Source organism: Etheostoma spectabile, chromosome 6 (genome assembly GCF_008692095.1).
Source record: "Etheostoma spectabile isolate EspeVRDwgs_2016 chromosome 6, UIUC_Espe_1.0, whole genome shotgun sequence".
Taxonomy (NCBI): Eukaryota; Metazoa; Chordata; class Actinopteri; order Perciformes; family Percidae; genus Etheostoma; species Etheostoma spectabile.
In genome coordinates this window covers 6,091,868-6,110,659 of record NC_045738.1, presented here as the reverse complement: position 1 = coordinate 6,110,659, position 18,792 = coordinate 6,091,868, and the positions used below count along the sequence as shown (strand labels likewise).

General features: G+C 42.9%; 2 pseudogenes; both read left to right on the top strand.

Moving 5' to 3' along the window:
• The first annotated feature begins 393 nt into the window (after positions 1–393).
• Positions 394–1,665, top strand: LOC116691064 (trypsin-3-like; annotated as a pseudogene).
• Positions 1,666–6,893: 5,228 nt separating this feature from the next.
• LOC116690777 (zinc finger protein 665-like) lies at positions 6,894–8,569 on the top strand (annotated as a pseudogene).
• Positions 8,570–18,792: the final 10,223 nt, after the last annotated feature.

The following is an 18,792-nucleotide window of genomic DNA, read 5'->3' as shown; positions in this document are numbered from 1 at the left end:
ATTCAGAGGGATTGTGTTGGATGGGATAGCTCTTTTTTGTATCTTGAGCAAATGTAGGCAGTAATGCAGTATACCTACATTACATTGACAGATAAGAGTCACTGTAAGGCTAAAAATAAATGCAACCCAATTTCCATTGAATTTCTACAAAATTTCAAACAAATTATTAAGTGCATATCTTTCATAAACTCAATGTTCCTAACCGATGGTGCAACCAGAGCTCATATTATCATATGTTACTCTTGTCTTTCAGATGCTTTTTTCTCACAAGACCTGACAAAAAGGTGAAAAATGGAAATACGTGTCCTTGGTCCATCAGATAGCAGACGGACAGAGTGGGTTTAAAAGGGGCTGCAGTGCGCTGAGCTGACACTGGCTGAGACGGACACCATCATGAAGGCTTTCATTCTTCTGGCTCTGTTCGCAGTGGCATGTATTATGAATCTTACTTTTTCACTCTTTTTTAAAGTAATTGTGACCATTTGTGACAATAGTACTTGAGCTATGACTTTATATTTTTTTTTCAAAATGACTTTCCTGCGACATAACTAAACTCTGGTAAATTCTCCATCAGATGCCGCTCCCATTGAGGATGACAAGATTGTTGGAGGCTACGAGTGCAGAAAAACGCTGTGCCTACCAGTCCTCTGAACGCTGGCTACCACTTCTGTGGAGGCTCCCTGATCTCCAGCACCTGGGTGGTGTCTGCTGCTCACTGCTACAAGTCGTAAGTGCAGACATTTTACATCCATTAGGTTCACAGTCATACTAAAACCACTTTTAGTGATTCCCTTTAGCATTATGTTCTTTAAAAAAGTAATGAAATCAGAGATACTGACACTGTATGCCAATTCCTAACCTGTAATTTAACCCTCATGCCTCTTTCTGCAGCCGCATCCAGGTGCGTCTTGGGAGCACAACATTGCTGTCAATGAGGGCACAGAGCAGTTCATCGACTCTGCCAAGTCGTCCGTCACCCCAGCTACAAACAGCGGCAACCTGGACAATGACATCATGCTGTTAAACTGAGCAAGCCCGCCTCCCTGAACAGCTACGTCCACCGTGTCCCTGCCCTCCAGCTGTGCCAGCTCTGGCACTCGCTGTCTGATCTCTGGATGGGGCAACACAGCAGCTCTGAGTCAGTAACACACTCCACTCACTCTGGAACATATTGTTGGCACATTCTGGGGTATGAATGTTTACATGTAGGGCCTACTGTCTGTTTCCTCTCTAGGCAGCTACCCTGATCGTCTGAGTGCCTGGATGCCCCCTCCTGAGCACAGCAGCTGCAGGTCCGCCTACCCTGAACAGATCTCCTCCACATGTTCTGTGCTGGTTCCTCGAGGGAGGCAAGGACTCCTGCCAGGTACGAGCTAAAGTTCTTAGAGTGACACACCAAACTTTCGAGCACCTCTGCTCACATGTCCTTCTATCTGCGTCCTATCAGGGAGCCTCTGGTGGCCCCGTGGTGTGCAACGGTCAGCTGCAGGTGTGTGTGCCTGGGGTTATGGCTGCCCCAGAAGACAAGCCCGGAGTTTATGCCAAGGTCTGCAACTACAACACCTGGATCCGCAACACCATGTCCTCCAACTAAAGTCTGACTGGAAGGACATTAAGCAAACGCTTACTATGGCATCTGCTTTGAGAAATAAATTAACATCAACCCACTCTCTCTGTTGTTCCCTGTTTTGTGCTGTTAGATATTAATAAAATATATTTACTAATGAAAAATCAGCAGTAAGGAAAATTAATCTCCTGTAGAAATGAATAGAAGATACACGTACAAAATCATAAATCTACTGATTATACAACACAACAAAACTTCCAAAGGAAATACATGTGCATTGCAATGGCATTCATAATTCAAGAAACACTGTCTCTATTGCCCTTTAGTGAGACACCGTTTTTTAATATCCTTCCAGGATCCATCCTATGAATTACTGGTTCACATCCGTTCCTCTCTAGGAAATGTGCGAACATAGTACCGGTAAATAAACAAATACATTTGCTCGGCACCTCCAAACTCTGATTGGCCCTGAACATACCCTCTCCGTGACGTCAATAGTAAGCGACCGTCTTCGGTTTGTGTATCGGCTGCTGACTAACAGCTGCATCAATTGTGTTTTGGTTTTGATCTGTCTCGCATGAGCAGTTATCATGAGGTAAAAATACAACAGCCTCGGCGTTCTTATCATGTGTTCGTTTTTTGCCGGCAGTTCGGGCTGCACCTTTACCTCAACCGTGGTAGCCTGTTACTAACAGCCAACTCAGGATCGCACCTAATATATGCGGAATGCGCAACCATTGCGGATGTGGTGCAGAAAAAAATGCGCATCGATGCGACAGAATACAGACGTCAACGTTAATGAAGAGCGGACATAACTATTTTAAAATGCTACACAGTTGTAAGCAGTGTTATGTTTTGTTGTTGTATTTCAGCTCGGAGGTGATTCTCCGCCTTGATGGTGCATCTCACTGTAAAACAGCTGGAGGTTTAGATGTAGCTTAGCCTGCTCCAATGTTTTTACACCGTGGATACATGTTCTCAGTAACCTTCACTCTAAATGAAATGATACAAATGGATTCAAGTGGCTGTAACTAGCCATAAAAGTCTCTGGCTTCATGCTTTAATCATCCAACATGATATCGTTATCTCTCACTAAGCTCAACAATGCCTTGATTAATTTGAAGAATACTGTAAAAAACTGTTTTTTAGGGAATTTTAACTCTCATTTTTCTTAGGAAATCTTTTGTGTGAAGCTGTAGTCAAAGCGTGTTCATGGTTATTGATACAGTATACTGGAGATTTCTAATGTCTTCAGCAACGGTTCAGGTTAAACCTTGAACCTGTGTAATGGGGCAGCAGCTCCAGTATCAGATTGGCCCGCCATTCAGTTCTGCTGTAAATCACGTCTGACCCATGACTGAGTACGACGAGGGGGGCTGCTTACAGCAATCACCTCCCATGCCATCAAAGTGGAGTCTCCGGAGGGACCCTTTGGAGGGGGAGCCCAGAAAAGGCTTCCCCAGGAGGATGATGACTCAGAGGGCAGCTGTGACCAGACAGTGGATTACCTGGGGGACTCCCCTTCAACGTGGTGTGTTGCATCCCAACACATGGCACCTGGCATGTCCTCAGATGACCTCTGTCAATTGAACAAAGTAAGCCTGAATGAGATTAAGACCATGGATTGAGATTGTGTGTTTTTCTTGTTTATTTGTAAATTTCTGAAGAGGATGTGGCTCCTAATGGCAAAAGTAAATTGTTTCACTCAGAACATTCAGCTAAAATATGCCTTTCCTTTCCATGCCTTTCCAAAAGTAGGAATGTTTGAATATGTTTTTGGCTTAGCAGAGTGGAATTAAACTGACACTGTTAAAGCACATGTCTTCCTCCCACAGTATTTAGCTTCAGTTATATTTTTTTTCATTCCCTTCTGGCCTGTCCTCTCACCTCTCTGTACAACAGAGCTATGTCAGCTGCACTGGCGGCTGGCGGTGCAGGAAAACGAAAAAGCCGTTTCAGTGGAGCAGAGCTGGAGGTTGGTGTCAGAAGTCACTCGATGTGAAGGAGAGCTCTTTGGTCCTGCAGGGAGGCTCCGGCGACGGAGAGGGAGCGCATCTGGGCAGGAATCCTCGGAGATTCAACGCTGTGTCCAGAGTCCCACGCACCCTTCGAGGTGAAGAAGCGCTGGGATGACCTGAAAAGACGCACCGGAGGCAGGTTAGCGGATGTTCGCCACCGCAGCGTGTACTTGCCATCCAGTAGAGCCTCTATGCTTGGCCGTCCTTCCCAGACTAGCCCCAGGCTTCAACAACCAAGGCAAAACAAAGCACCAGACCAAAGCCCAGTTTCCCATGCTTTCCTGACTCTGATACAGGTAAAAAAAACAAACAAATACTTCTTTGATTGGCTGGTTTGGTTTTTCTTTGTAGATTGTATAGATGCAACTAACTAAACAAATTTGTTTACAGGTGTAGGAGTGGAAGGGTCAGAGAGAGATGGTTTGGAGAAAGATGAAGACAATCCTGAGCGTGACAGAGACATGGGAGAATCTGGGGTGAACCAGTAAGAGAACAGCATGGAAGACAAATTGGGATTAGGACTGGGTCTGGGCATAGGACCACCCCCTCCATCAGAACGATGGCTGCCTCCTTCCCCTCTCTACAGTGCTCCTTTTCTCAATGGCAGCCCTCAGCCCAGTAGTCCTCAGCCTTCACTTGGAGCACAGCAGGGTCCTCTTGAAGCGCCTCCGCGCAGCTCCTGGCTTGAGGATGAGCTAGAGGGTTAGGGGAAGCAGCAATTCAACTGGGCAATAGGTAGAAAAAGTCTGCGGGAGTTTGGGAAGGTTTCAACAGAACATGAAACCCTTGTCGCTTCGCAAGAGGCTTAGCAGTCAGTTTACACAAAACAATGTCCTCTTGCAAAGGCTGTTAGAGGTGCTTGAGGCCCAGCATCAACCACAGCCCCAGCAACATCGCGTACACAAGCAACTCAGTCCAAACATCTCTACAGCACTTACAGCCACAGCCAGCTCAGCAGCAGCTACAACACACAGAACCACTGCAGCAACAACGCAACAGCGGATTGAAGACCACTGCAACACAGCTCAACATCAGCAGCACCACTTGTAGTACAACAACGCCCTACAGCCACAAACACAATACAGCCGCAGCCACAGTCACCCAGCATTCAAATAATCCAACAGCTGTGGTGGTGGTTCCTGCACCATCGTCCCCTGACATCCATGGCACTTTCCCCTCTGTCCACCCACAACACAAATGGAATGTGCAAAGGCCTCGGCGAGGAAGAGCCGTTGATCACGCGCAGAAGAACGGCGCTGAGGAAAAAAGCACTTAGAACTCAAAATGCTCAATCATGCATAGTTGGTGTTTCGAATGTTGACATGAAAGTATGCTCTTTTTCTATTTCTTTTACGTATTTCTTAAAATAGTATGGCATTTGGAAGTTTTATGTCCCACAACCAGAAAACCTTCTCGCACTTAAATTTAGCTCAAAGAGGACTGAAAATTAGACCCATAAAATACAGTAATAGGGTGGCCTTAACGTTAGCTTGGTTCCTCAGACATACGCTAAAGACTCTGTGGAGAGACTATTTTCTACATGGGACTTTGAGTACCCAGACAACAACATACTGTAGGTGCTGAGTTTAATATGCATGTTGTTGTACATGCTTTGCAGCCAATGAGCTCTTACTAGTTCAGTACAGACTCAATTCTCCTGAGACACTAACTACATTGTCATACAGTACTTCTACTGCAGTTGTTACCATATATGGTAGTTATACGCTATTGTACTTACCTGCTAATGTATGCTTGTGCTTTAACAGTTTCATGGAAAAGTAAGTCTTTCCCAGCTTCGGTTGGACAATAAAGTTAGACTGTGTTCTGTCCAGTGCTTTTTAAGACACAGTTTCAATTTTAAGACTTCCAGTTTTTCAAGGTTTTTTTTTCGGTGAAAACAAAAACCTCCAGCATAACATCACAGTAGGCTTCGGACTTAATTCATATGATTTGGTGTAATTTAAAAGCATACATAAGTATGTAGGGGCTATTTATCTACCTTGCATGCAGTATGAATGGATGTGTTTTGTAGATAGTTGCAAAGAAACGGCATACTAGTACACTACTAGTTTTGCACTACATATTTTGTAGATAGCAACTGTTCTGATGTACTTAACTTTAATAAAGTTAACATGGACTGCAAATAGATCATCTGATCACTTGTGGATTTGTCACATAGCTAAAAAGATAATAATAATAATAATTATAATAATAAAGACGTAATATTGATGTTGTGAAGAGAGTGTTTGGTGTGCAGAACAACAAAGTCACAGCGATAGTAGAAAGGGGATTATAATGTTCGGTTTCAAATTCTGTTTTCTGAACAGCTGGTTGTCAGTGACAATGTGTTTTATTTGAAAGTGTCAACCGGAAAGCCCATTCCCTGTTCATGCTGGCGAGCATGATCCCTTTGTTCTGGACAAGGGGTGCATGGGTAGAACATGGCCGCCGTAGACCCATCGGAGTCTCCAAACGACAGAAGGAGGTGGAAACATCTGGGAGAAGACCGGGGCGTTGGAGTCCAGATGCAGCTTAAATCAGAAAGATGAAACAACACGTCATAAAACCGAGAGGGGTCCCGAAGATGAGCAGAGAGCCAGTGTTGGAACGATGGCGGGGGTATTGCCAGCCATTCGAGTTTAGTCGAGTCCGGTGGAGCCAAAAAACGACAAGCAATTCACCAGAGGACCTAACATCGGCTGAAAAAATGGCCGAGGCTCGTGGCGGCGACCACGGGCTTTCGACTGGTCCGAAGCTGAAGACGACAATGAAGAGCGAAAACACACAAGAGAAATGATACGCGTGGTAAGCTAACGTTTTTAATGTATTTTACAGTTAGCCTAGCCTCCAGGCTAACCTGAGATGTAGCTCTCATTCCCGGTTCCAGACTGTGAACCTTCTATATGGTAATCACATAACAAATCCGCTACCATCCTGCACTGTATTTGTGATCTGCACTTTAGATGAATGGCTCTGTAAGTTGCGTGCAGTTTGTCAGACCACACTAGATAGGTTGTTTACTGTTTTTTTGTGTGTTTTGCTAAGCTATTATGATGTGCTTTTCTCTTCCAGACAACAATAATGTTACAGAGAGTGCTGGAGGGAGCAGCAGGATACACATGTTGATGATAACATTACAGCTGATGCGGAGGAGATTCATAAGGAGGAAATGTCACGTCCTGATGAGAAAAGCACAGAGAAGGGACTGGCCGAGGAGCCGGTGGGAGAAGACTGTGGATTGAGGACGTGGTCGAAGATGATGAAGAGCAGACCGAGAAGAGGACACTAATTTACAGCTAAGCCAAAAGTGCCGTTTGGTGTGCAAGGAGTGCGGAATAAAGTTCACCCCCGTGAACATTCAACCTTCACCGTCACTTTCACGCACATGAGTGAGCTCACGCCTCTCACGTTAAGAATGCGGCCTTACCTTTCAGCACCGCAGCAGCTCATTAACACAGAAATGAACATAAAGAGAAGGAGGAACAACTTGTTACTTCAAAAAAGGAGACGCAAACAAGGAGGAGGTCGTTTAAATGTGCAGAATGTGAGAGAATATTCTCTGCTGGATAAGCAAGGACCACAGCTGCTGCAACCACAGTGGAAAAGCCTTACCACTGCCCCCTGTTCCGCCAAGAGTCCAGTTTAAGGTGTCCGTCACTAAGCACATGATGATCACCCCATGAGAGCACTTTAAATGCCAGGAGGGCAGTCAAACTTTCACAAACTGCATGGCCCTGCGCTACCACCAGCGTGTCACACGGCCCTGAAACCCTATGAATGCCCCTAGTGCGGCTTGGTTTTCAACACTACTCTGTCATGGAAGACCACCGTCGCAAGCACACAGGCACATGCACGCTCTCACCTGTGCAACATCTGCGGTAAGACCTTCAAGTACAGCACCTCCTCCATCAGCATCAGTATCGCACACAGGCCAAAAGCCCTTCCGCTGCCCTGAATGTGGTAAAAAATTTGCCTTTGCCCAGAACATGAAGGCACACTGCCGCCAGCATAGACTGCGCAAAACCAACTCCACCACTGGCAGCCCGCAGTCAGGCCCCTGCACCTGTAGGAGGCAGTTACAGGGCCGGGAAAAGAGAACACACACCAGTTGAGAGTCGAAACGCACATTTAACTGCCCCCTTTGTCCCGAACCTGCTTGGCACCTACTACACCTGAGAGCCACATGCTTGTTCACGAGGCCGAGTATGAGACGCAGGAGAGGACACCCAGGCCCCCAAGAGAATAACAAGCACTGGGAAAAAGGACACAACTTGTCCCACTGCCCATGTGTTTATCGGATGAATCCAGTTTTAAATTTACATGTGCTAAGTGTCCACAAGTCTGTAGCAGAATATTTAAAAAAGTGGCAACACCACCTAAAAATCAGTTTACCATTAACTGATATGTACAGGGGAAATTGAAAGCGATGGCATAAGTATTAAGTCGTACAAGTTTTCTGAATGTGGAAAGACCTTCCGCCACCGCTCAGTGTTAGAGCTGCACATGCGCATACATTCTAGGTAAGCCTTACCAGTGCAAAGTGGTGTGGCAAGGGCTTTAGATTCGGTAGCTACCTACAGCAACATCTCATCATCCATACAGGCAAGAAGCCATACAAATGCCCTGATGGGGAAGGACTTTGCCTTCCTGCAGAACAAGAAAACGCATCAAAGGCTGCATCAGGAAAAACCGTTCCGCTGCACCCGCTGCCGCAAAGGCTACAGCGACGAGACCCACTGCAGCACCATATTTTATCACACAATGGTGACAAACGTCATAAGTGTGACCAGTGCGACAAGAGCTTTGGATTAGCCTATCTGCTCCGTTGATCACATGAACCCACACACAGGAAGATGCCGCATCGCTGTGATGAGTGTCACAACACCTTTCTTGGTTTAGCAGCCTGTTAGTACACCAGAAGATCCATGCTCGCAAACGCCAGGGTTTCAGCCAGTACAATTCTTTCCCGATGGGTCTAGGATGAGGCAGGGGCAGGCAGGGGGAGGCTCATGTGGGCTTGTCTAAGCCATGGGGAGGCTCTGGGATGGTTAGCCTCAGCCGTCTCCGTATCCAGTTTTCTGTACTGAAAGATGCCGATGTGCACAGAAGGCGGCCCATCCACATTCTTCCATGCTCTCACCTCGCATGGATTTACAAGGTAGACTGCAGAAGGAGCCGTGGCTTTCTGACTACACCCTCAACCGGTGCAGTGGAAGGTGGACGGTGGAGGTAATGCCTGTCCCATCGTCACAGCAGCAACATCTGCTCCACAGCAGACGTCGTTTGAGAGCCCACCAAGCCTGGCCTACAGCAGCATCATCAAGAAGTCCAGGCTGGGCAGATAGCCCTTAATAACTCAGTCAGTCCCCACTTCCACTCCCGTTCAAGTCACACACATGAAAGAGAGCCCTCTAGTGGTCCAGCTCCCTCACGGCAGCTATGCCAATAAAATCCAGCCCACAAAGTAAGTGAGATGGAGCACACAGGCAGCCAAGCTTGTTACTTGGAGTAGTACAACCACATCCACAGGCTAGCTTCCACAAGCTCTTTGCGCCATGATTTTTCTATTCCCTCATCGTACATAGATGGGGCACTCTGGGGTGTGCAGACCTCTTTACAAGCAATTCACAGATCTCTCCAATACTCTTGGCCAAGAGCTTCAGCTGCCACGATGGGCCGGTGCCCTAGTGTCAAACAAAAGGAGCCATCCACAGCCCTAAAAAAGGACACTAGAATGTGGGACTTGAGTAATCCTCAAGTTATACCGTCAACTTTTTACCAGCCAGAGAAGCCATGGAATGGCTGTGAGCTGCAACACAGGGTTTCAGGCTTAGCAGGTGCGTCCACCTCAACACAAATAGACCAAAGCAGTGCTATGCCAATTTCAACTCCTGTTTCTCAGTGGGTAGTAGCACCTTGTGGGATAGCAAACCATTAGGAATTCCAAAGACATTAAACCCTGAGAATTAGTAAATACTCAAGATTTTCAGCTGCAGCAAAAGCAGGTGTCATCTGCCTGGGCCAATGTACCGAGCCAGACGACGACACAGAAGGTTCCCACTCCATTCAATACGAGCCTCATCGTTTTGCCAGGCGTTGGGGACACACCAGTATGGGGCTTCCAAAGTAATCAAACGCGCTCACTGGCAACTCAAACCAGGTAATGGACAGGAGCTGCAGCAACAGCCAATGGTATCAGGCACTCAAATCATAAACCGGCCTTCTCCTTTTTTCTCACCTCCACTTGCTCCACTCCTCCTCTTGCTTTGCCTGGCCCACCCCTCTTCACTCTGTTGCAGTTGGCACACTTTCAAGACATCCACACCCAAATATTTTTTTCACACCACAGCAGTAATAAGCGAGAGGCCACACATACCACAGACCATGCCCCTACCTCAGCTTGCCCCACGGACAGAACCTCACAAACTTGGACCTCGTTTGCCTTTCGCCCCGGAACGGCTCTCAGTGCATGATATGCGGGTGTTTCCCTTCCCGGGAGCTTGATCACAAATGCATTACTTGCAACATGCACAAGGAGAATTTTAAATTTCTACACTAGCACACATATTTCGTCATGTTTTTTATAATTTATAGACTCAGTGGAACCTCATTTATTTGATCCTCACTTGTGCAGTTTGACCAGTGAGTGGATGGGCATAAAAGATAAAGTAAATCTAATTTATTCTGCACACTATTATTAGAGTGCACTGTAATAGAGTTGTGTTAGCCATTAAATTAGTTTCACCATTAAAAAAAAAAAAATGCATTCACGTTATCTAAATACTTTACCGGTTTAACACTTCTAAAGGGGGCAGATTAATGAGGTTCTATGACTTTTAGCTATAGATAATATTTACTTTTATTTCTGATCATTGTCCTGACCATTTGAACTGTGTTTCTTCATGTACAGTATACGTGTGCCTTTTATGAGTAGTCTGCCATGCGCTGTCTTGGTATTTTAGGCCTAGTTGTGCTTAAGGTAGACTCAACCACGTGACCTCCACTCCAAAACAAAGAGCAACTCTTTCTAAGATACTGTAAGAAAATGAAAGTTTTTGCTTTTGAGAGAAGAGGATGTGTAAGAACATACAACGGACAGCTTACTACATAAAGGATGACCCTGTTAAGAAACACTCAAATACAGGGTTATTGACTTGGTCCAAATATTTCACAAGTACAGTTCTCATCATAGTAATTGTCAAAGTGAAAGATCTGTAAACAAAATGTGACGTTAGGCTTCCATGTAAGTTCATTTCACTGAGTTTTCTGTAGATTAACTATTGATGGTCACTGGGAACAGGAAGAAAGTGCATCATTACACAATGTCAAAGAGTACGTTTGTTATAAGTTAAACTTGGATTTATGTGAAGTTATGTCATATGTATTCCAATGGCAATACAACATGAAACTGTTATAAAATATTTGGTCTAGTCAAATTCAGCTATTTCTGAATAGTCATGACTGATTACTTTATAATTAGATTATTAACTGATTCGGGTGGGTGTACTTAGCACGTTCTGGAAACTGATGAGATACCATGTAATGTGTATCTCATACCAGAATGATTATTTCAGATTGGAATGTACCCATATTTGTAAATTAAGTCCACATTTACAGTACATGCAATGTTTTTTGTGAATACTATGATTTTCATCCATACTTAGAGGTAGACAAGTACATAACCCATCTCCTCTGTTATGATAATGGCTTTTAAAGAGGTTTGGTGGCCAATAAGTGACTGAAAATCTTCATTACTACTGTAAAATAAACACACACCCATTTGTACAAAAAAAACCCCTCCCTGTGCGTCCATTTCAAAAAAAACATATGCCCTTCTACCTCTATCCACTGTTTAAGCATGGAAAGAAATAGAATTTTCCCCATAATGTCTACAATGGATTAAATAAACTTGCCTTTGATTGCAGTGTTGTAATGTGCAACTTGTTAGGTAAACCAATTCAGGTTCAACATCCGTATAATAGAGGACTCAAAAAGAAAAAGCAAACAAACAGATTTAATCCTGGTTTGGAAAGTTGTCGTATTCTGAAGGATACATGTTTTCCCCTCCACAATTGTTTTTGTGAAGAAAATAGTGACGACAGGTATCAGGTAGGTTACACAATTAACACAATCTTATGAATTGCAATAGGGAGTACTGCAATATCGTAGGTGGGGCCCCATTTTTTTGTTAAAGGCAAAATTGTGTCAAACCGTTCTAAAGGAAGTATTGTGGTGCTGCAGAGATGTCCCACACCAAATTCTATCATCCTACAACTTAAGAAAAAATCTTTGTTTTGTGCAGATCCTCAAAAAATCCCTCTATAATCATTTTCATGTTTAGATATATACATTAATATTTTCGATGAAAATTTTGAATAATTGTACAAAAATATCATTCCTCTATATCGTGAATCATATCGCAATTGCAACATAAATCAAAATAACTCGTTTGGATAATTTCCTCATATTTTGCAGCCCTTGTATCAAGTATGAAAAAGGAAAATTTGTTTGTGGAAAATTTAAAGTCAAGTAAGTATGCATCAGATTGATGAAGGCAATTCATCAAATTGAGATTAACAGTTCTGCATTTTCTCTATGAAGTTTGATAAATTGGAACCTCTTCACAATTCCTACTTATTCAACATAGTACAATACTACACAATGTTGAAATACTTTTCAAATTATTAGTGTATATCACTCTAGGAGGAGAAATTACATCGTTCCTATTGTTAGAAACATTAAGCCCAATTTAACGTTATGTATTTTATTTTTCACAACCTTGTGCCTGGAACCGTTCTTTTTCTCGGGACTCATTTATATATTAATAAATTATATTATGAAATATTTGTTTTTTCCTAATATATTAATTTATATTATTAATTATTTATATTTTCAGTGGGACAAAGAAATGACCTCGAAATAAGTTGGAATAATATATTTTATTCGTAATTATTAACGCATGAGCAGCGCCATTAGATGCTCCTCAGCCTACCTAATCCTACCAGTAACTAACACACCATGCGGAGTCGCATGTTTTTATTCAGACTTTAGTTAGTGGATTCAGATTTATTGCAGGTCATGTCTCGCTTGAAGCAGAACAAAACAGAAGAATCCACTCCCCGAAGGACAGAGCGCCGAGCCCATTCGTTGGCTAACGTTAGCTGTGCTGGTCCTTAGCACTCCAATTGCTAAATACATTCAATAGTATGCCTTGTTATGGTCGTAAGAGCCTAGTTATCCTACATTTCTTTTCATTTCTTTCATCCGAGCTTTGCACTGAGTGGCTGCTGATACAAAAACCTATTTAAAAACAACTGTGGCGCTGATAAGCTAAGGAGCACTAGCTAGAGTAAGCTTGCACCACCAGCAGACACTCCAAGATGACGAAGCTGCTGCGCGGCGACCGGAGGACGGAGCTGAAAGAAAACCCCGCAATGAAGACACTGCATCTGAAAACAAACGTGGGTCCATCGGCTGAGGACACCGCGACCGTAAGTATCTGGTGCGGTCACTTAAGCTTGCTAACGGTGTTGGTCCTATACTACAACAACAGCAATTGTTCAGGCGTGTGACTCCTGCAACCACCTAAGCGCAGGGCTAAAAATATAGTGCTCTGCATAAACGCAAACAATATGGCATAATTAACGTTGAATTGACTGCACTGTTGGTATCCCACCCCTAGCCTTTTGGCCATTTCATGTTCATGGAGGCTCAGTGCTGTTATGAACAACAGCAACCAGGCCTAACGTTGGACCAAGCTGATACTCAACATATGGCTGAGGTTTAAAATGTGTCGGCAGTAACTTACATAATCGATTATATTAGCATAATATAAGAAATACATTACAAGCAGTATAGCCTACTCATTAGTGATGTAAAAAATGCTTTTACTGTAGCCTGAACAGTAGCCAGGCCTAGCTGAGAAACAATAAAAAGAAGCTGACAATTATTAGTATTTTATTAGCCCAACAACTTGAGCAATTGGATATTGTCCTCCTTTTATTTGAAGTCTTATTCTTTTAAGCAGAGTGTTTTGCTTTACAGAGCTAAAATGAACGCACAGATGTACAGAACCACTGCATGTAAGGGTTCTTGTACATTTATGCATGAGCACATTTTACAGGTGTTTAGGCTCTACTTAGATTGCCACTCCTTTGCGTTCCCTTGGTATTTTTTGGATCAATATTAACCACCGCAACAACCAACACAAGCTTTACCTTGAATTCAGATCCTATGTGTTTAGCTTCATTAGCCACCCAGGAAAAACCATATTCAGCATTCCTGATCCAGACTGTGACACTTAACTGGCAAAAAAACAATCTGATTTTTTGTTGTTGTTGTTGTTAATTTAGCCATCTGTATTCAGGCAGTTGTTGTGTATGCAAAAGGATCATACAGTATAACATAGAATGCTAGATCCCCCTGAGATGACATTTGAATGGTAGAATGGTTCAAATCGGGGTGGCGAGCGTCAACAGATTTCACTATTAACCGTGATTTAAAACGCCACAATTAATTCATCGTGAAGGCCCCAGTTGAACTGCCTGCAAGTTAAGTGTACCAGTGGTGCAGTTATTTATTTAACCTCCGTGACAACATTAACTTTGCGCACACACACTGCACATCAGACGCCCGGTCCGTCACCGCAAGTATCGACTGTCAGAGTGACAGCGGTCTCCCGGGTGGGATAACGTTACGGCTGCAATTTCTTAATGTGACATAAACTATAGCAACACAAAGAACACAGAGCAGAGACAGCCCCTGACCTCAGGACGCGTGCAACAGGACATTGAAACCTAGTTTGTAAATTGCTATGACTTTGTTATTTAACGGTGTCACTGCCGATGTGAGTAGAGTGCAGACTGCGAGTCGTGCATGCTTCACTTCCACAATGCAGATTGAGTGCGCATTCGTGACTTTGCACAATAGCATACAAGATGCAACGGACTTCTTAATGTCCAATACAGCAAAAATGGACCTACATAAGAAAGTTTGTGCCTGCTGGCTACAAGTTAGCAATCAAACACAACAAAGGCTGTCACTTGACTGGTGTTTTGAGCTAAAGTTACCAATCAAATAACATTGATAGCTAAAACGTTTTGGAAATGATTTCCGTCCTTTCTGTTATTGTTTGTATGAGAGAGAGTTTTATTTTTTTTAGGGATTTCACAAATTTCCTATATGAAATGTTATGCCGAAACCGGTTTAATCTGAACATGCGCAGCTCAATCTGCACTTGACTCACATCGAGCAGTGACAACCTTGTTAAGTGTCTGTTAGCTTGTTAACTTACCAGTTACTAGCGTCAGCCTGTTTTATGAATACTGTCACAGTTAACGCTAATGAGTTAGTAGTCAGCGTTTTGGCCTTACAGTGAGTGCCTGATAACGTTTGTGAGTCAAACTCTGCAACATCTCATCGGTCACTGCGTGACGTTACCACTAACGTTACTTGGTGGGAGTGCAGGAGGCTGCAAAAGAGATCCCTCCATCACATTTATTCATGACAACATGCTGCACATCTCCCTGGGATAGGTGCTAGCAGCTAGTCCGACTTTTAGACACAGCGCTACGGTGAGTAGGGACGTTTCTACTTTTTCAAGGACAAACCGTGTTGCCAACTTGGCCTTTGTTGTTTGTGATGTGACTGATTCACCTCTAGTCTTAATTTTTTCAGTTGATTTTAATGATGAATTTTAATGATTTATAATTGAAATAATCACTCAATGATATTGGTCGTATAATCATTTTCAAAACTTCAAAACTGTTACTGTTATTTGTGTTTGAATGGCAGCAATAAATAACACATTAAAATCTAGAGTGTTCATGTATTTCATACACGAGAATTTATACATTTCAGACTAAATTGTACCAAAAAAATATATAATTGTTCATCCCTAGTCACTTTGCTTAGGGTTGGGTTCCCTGAATTTTATAAAGTCCCCATAGGAATGCACTGTGACAACCCACAATGTTGGATTTAAAAATTAATAAATCAAACCACTAAGGTGGGACATATGCTTTTGTCCCGTCAATTCTCATCACAATATGAGTGCCGATTTAAATTTGTATTGTGATTTTCATGTTTTGCAATTTTCTTTCATAAAAACAAGTTGCACCATACATTTCAGAGAAAATATCATGATACAATTCAAGAAAACTTTCCTAAAATCATGCTTTTCTCTCCTTGCAGTCAATAAGTAACGGACATGTAACATAATATTTAGGTTAATCATTGTAAAAATAAAATATCTATTCTGGGGAAAAGAATCAAGTTTAAAATATGTCGCAAAAAGTACGATACTAATGATTTTACATGAAGGGTGTTTTTAAAATAACTTTGATTGCACCATAGGTTTTAACCAGTTTTAAGTAAAGACAAACCTTTGTCTTGGTCTGTGTTTTTTCCAACAACAGCAGTTTTGGGCTCGCAACAGGTCTATTTTGTTGTTTTTTCGCTCATAGCTTAGCGGCAGACTGTTTACGTCCCCGCAGTTTTGAAATCCTCTAACAGTGAAATACACACCACACACACATCACACTTTTACCGAAACCGGTTTAGCTGTCAGCATTTTAAAAACCGTGTTTATCCCCTCTAGAGTCAACGATAGGCTAACCTCACGTTACCTGCTGCCAGTGTCTTTCGTTTTAGTCCTCTCTTTGCCAGAACAATCCACACACTGCAGACGGAGGAGGTCTGGCTTAGATAACTGTTATTTTTATTACAACACATTTTGTATAATCATACTAAACTAGAGCTGCAATGATTAAAATTGTAACTCAGATTGTCCATTTTCAAATTAATCATGGCGAGTAAGTGTTTGTACCAAAATGTTCTGTTTTTCAGTCCTATTTTGGTGAGCGCAGCTACTTCTTTTGTTGCTGTCGCCATCATCTTGCAGGGGTGGGCGACACACCAAACCAAAATGCGCACACACGACGCCAGCCACCACCTTTCTTTAACTGATTGCTATCGTTGCACAGCTAATTTAATTACTAGTATGTGGCTTTTTCCAACCAGCCATCTTCCAAAAGTAAGCACCATTAAATTAAATGTTACTCGCCAAGCCGGAAAGGAGTTCGCAGTTCACCCGCGAACAGCTGTCAGGCTGACCGGTGTTGATGGTTTAGCATTGTCGTGCACACGCAGCCACTTTCCCTAAACCACTTTTCGGACCGACCCAATCCACAGCGCCCGCGGCGTGTCCTAGCCCGTCTCACCGCCTCCACCTTCAGGTTGTCAGCTGTTTGTGTCTGCCTCACGTATAGCTTTTTGTAGGAACCGCCGATTTAATCCACCGGGTCTCATCCATATAGTTTCAATGTGTCATTTAGAGCCTCTCCCAAGTAGAAAAAGACGAGGATACCGCAACTTGATGTTCAAAGTTAAGACCAGTAAGTTTCTTTGTGTGGAATTTAACTCTGGTGTATTTATGGGACTATGGTTAACGGCTCCTTAGGACCAATCGAGGTTCTCAATTTTTTATTTTACCAGCGGCTCTGTGTGGAGTTTATCGGCCTCTGCAGACAATTGTGATTGGTTTAAAGAATTGCCAATGAACAACACGTTTTCCTCCCATCTGGGAATGCGGTGTTGAGTAGCCAAACCATAACGATACATATCCACATTGCAGCAAACGTGTAATACACCTTTTATAGGCATAGGCTCCAGGATCTGTTTACTGGCAATTGCACGCCTGCTAACACAACCTCAGACAACACAACAATATTAAATAATGAAGCACTCTATCACTATGCAATAAGAAACTGCAACAGCAATATATCAAGGCAATCCATACTCTCTCTCACTCCACCTAATTTCCACGTCGTAACACGGGCTAAACACTTGTAGCAGATCACTTATTTAAGATAACCCACATTAACCATGACAGTTGAAGCTTACAGAATAGTTTTTACCTAACGTCTAGGCTACCGACATCCCTTTCACCAGTCAGAAACAAGGAAGAAAAGAAAAGATAAGAAAAAACGTCTGCTCTACATTCAGCAGTAAGAATGTATCATTAATTCTGTACCCTGATCCATAGGGCTTGTGTGTGCATTGATTGGATTTTGAATATATTGCATGATGGTGATTTGGTAATATTTGCGTAAAAACACTTTCTGCGCAACCTATCAAATAACCGAATAATTGACGTCACACAGAGGTCATATTTAGCTTTAAGCACTGTATCGCTGTATTACCCTTCTGTTATAAAATGAGTATTTTTATGGTTGTGTATATTTCCAGAAACCAATTTATTTATTTATTATTTATTTTTATCTTTGTAAATTTTACTGTAAACTCTACCCACCGTTTAAAATAAATGTGTTTTGCACCTTTTTGTGATTTCGTTCTTTTTTATATTTGCTTTTTTTCCTTTCTGTCCTTTCTGTTCTCTGGAAACAGGAGTGGCTTGACCTCCTTTTCCCTCTTTCTATTTTTAGGGTTTGGGGTTTTTGCTGTCGCGTTGTGAAAGTCTTCAGAGAGGAGGCAGCATACTTTGGAGCATCAGCCATCAAGCACCCCGCAAGAGCGTGGATTTTAGCAACCAGTTAGATGGTTACATGATTCAGAAAAGACATAACAGCTAATTTCCTGTACTTTAATTTACCCTATCATTTGTTGAACCAGCGAGTTCCACTCACTATGAGAGAGCCATGGTCAACCTCCAAAAGGATATCTATTCAATTCGTTCTGGGATAACAGCAACACACCCTATGAATGTCCAGACTGTGGGAAATGTTACTGTGTGATCGGACACGTTTCTCACCATCAGGCGCTCACACAACAATCCTCCAATCTCTTTTCATGACGCTTGAACATTTGAAAAAGAAGTCGTTTCAGTGTGAGTCTTGTGGGGCGCATTATTCCCCCCGGCGCTTCAGCTCTCGATGCACACTCGACGTTGTCACAGGAAATTTAGTAAGTCCAAAACAGGAGTTTCAGAAATGCATTTCACGGGAGGAGCCAACGTTGAAGCCAATCCCAGTAAAAACCATACGATGATACTCCTTAAAATCTTTCAAGTGTTCATTCGGGAAAGCTTTCTGCTTCTGTTTCGCCTTAAAACCCATCAACGTATTTAGCCGCAACAGTCCATGCTCTCCAGAAGAATGAAGAAAAACCAAGAAGCTGCAAGAGTTTCCTGTAGTGGTGTGAAAAGGCTTTCATAGCCCATTGCCCTCCTCAACCATCAGGATGGCATCT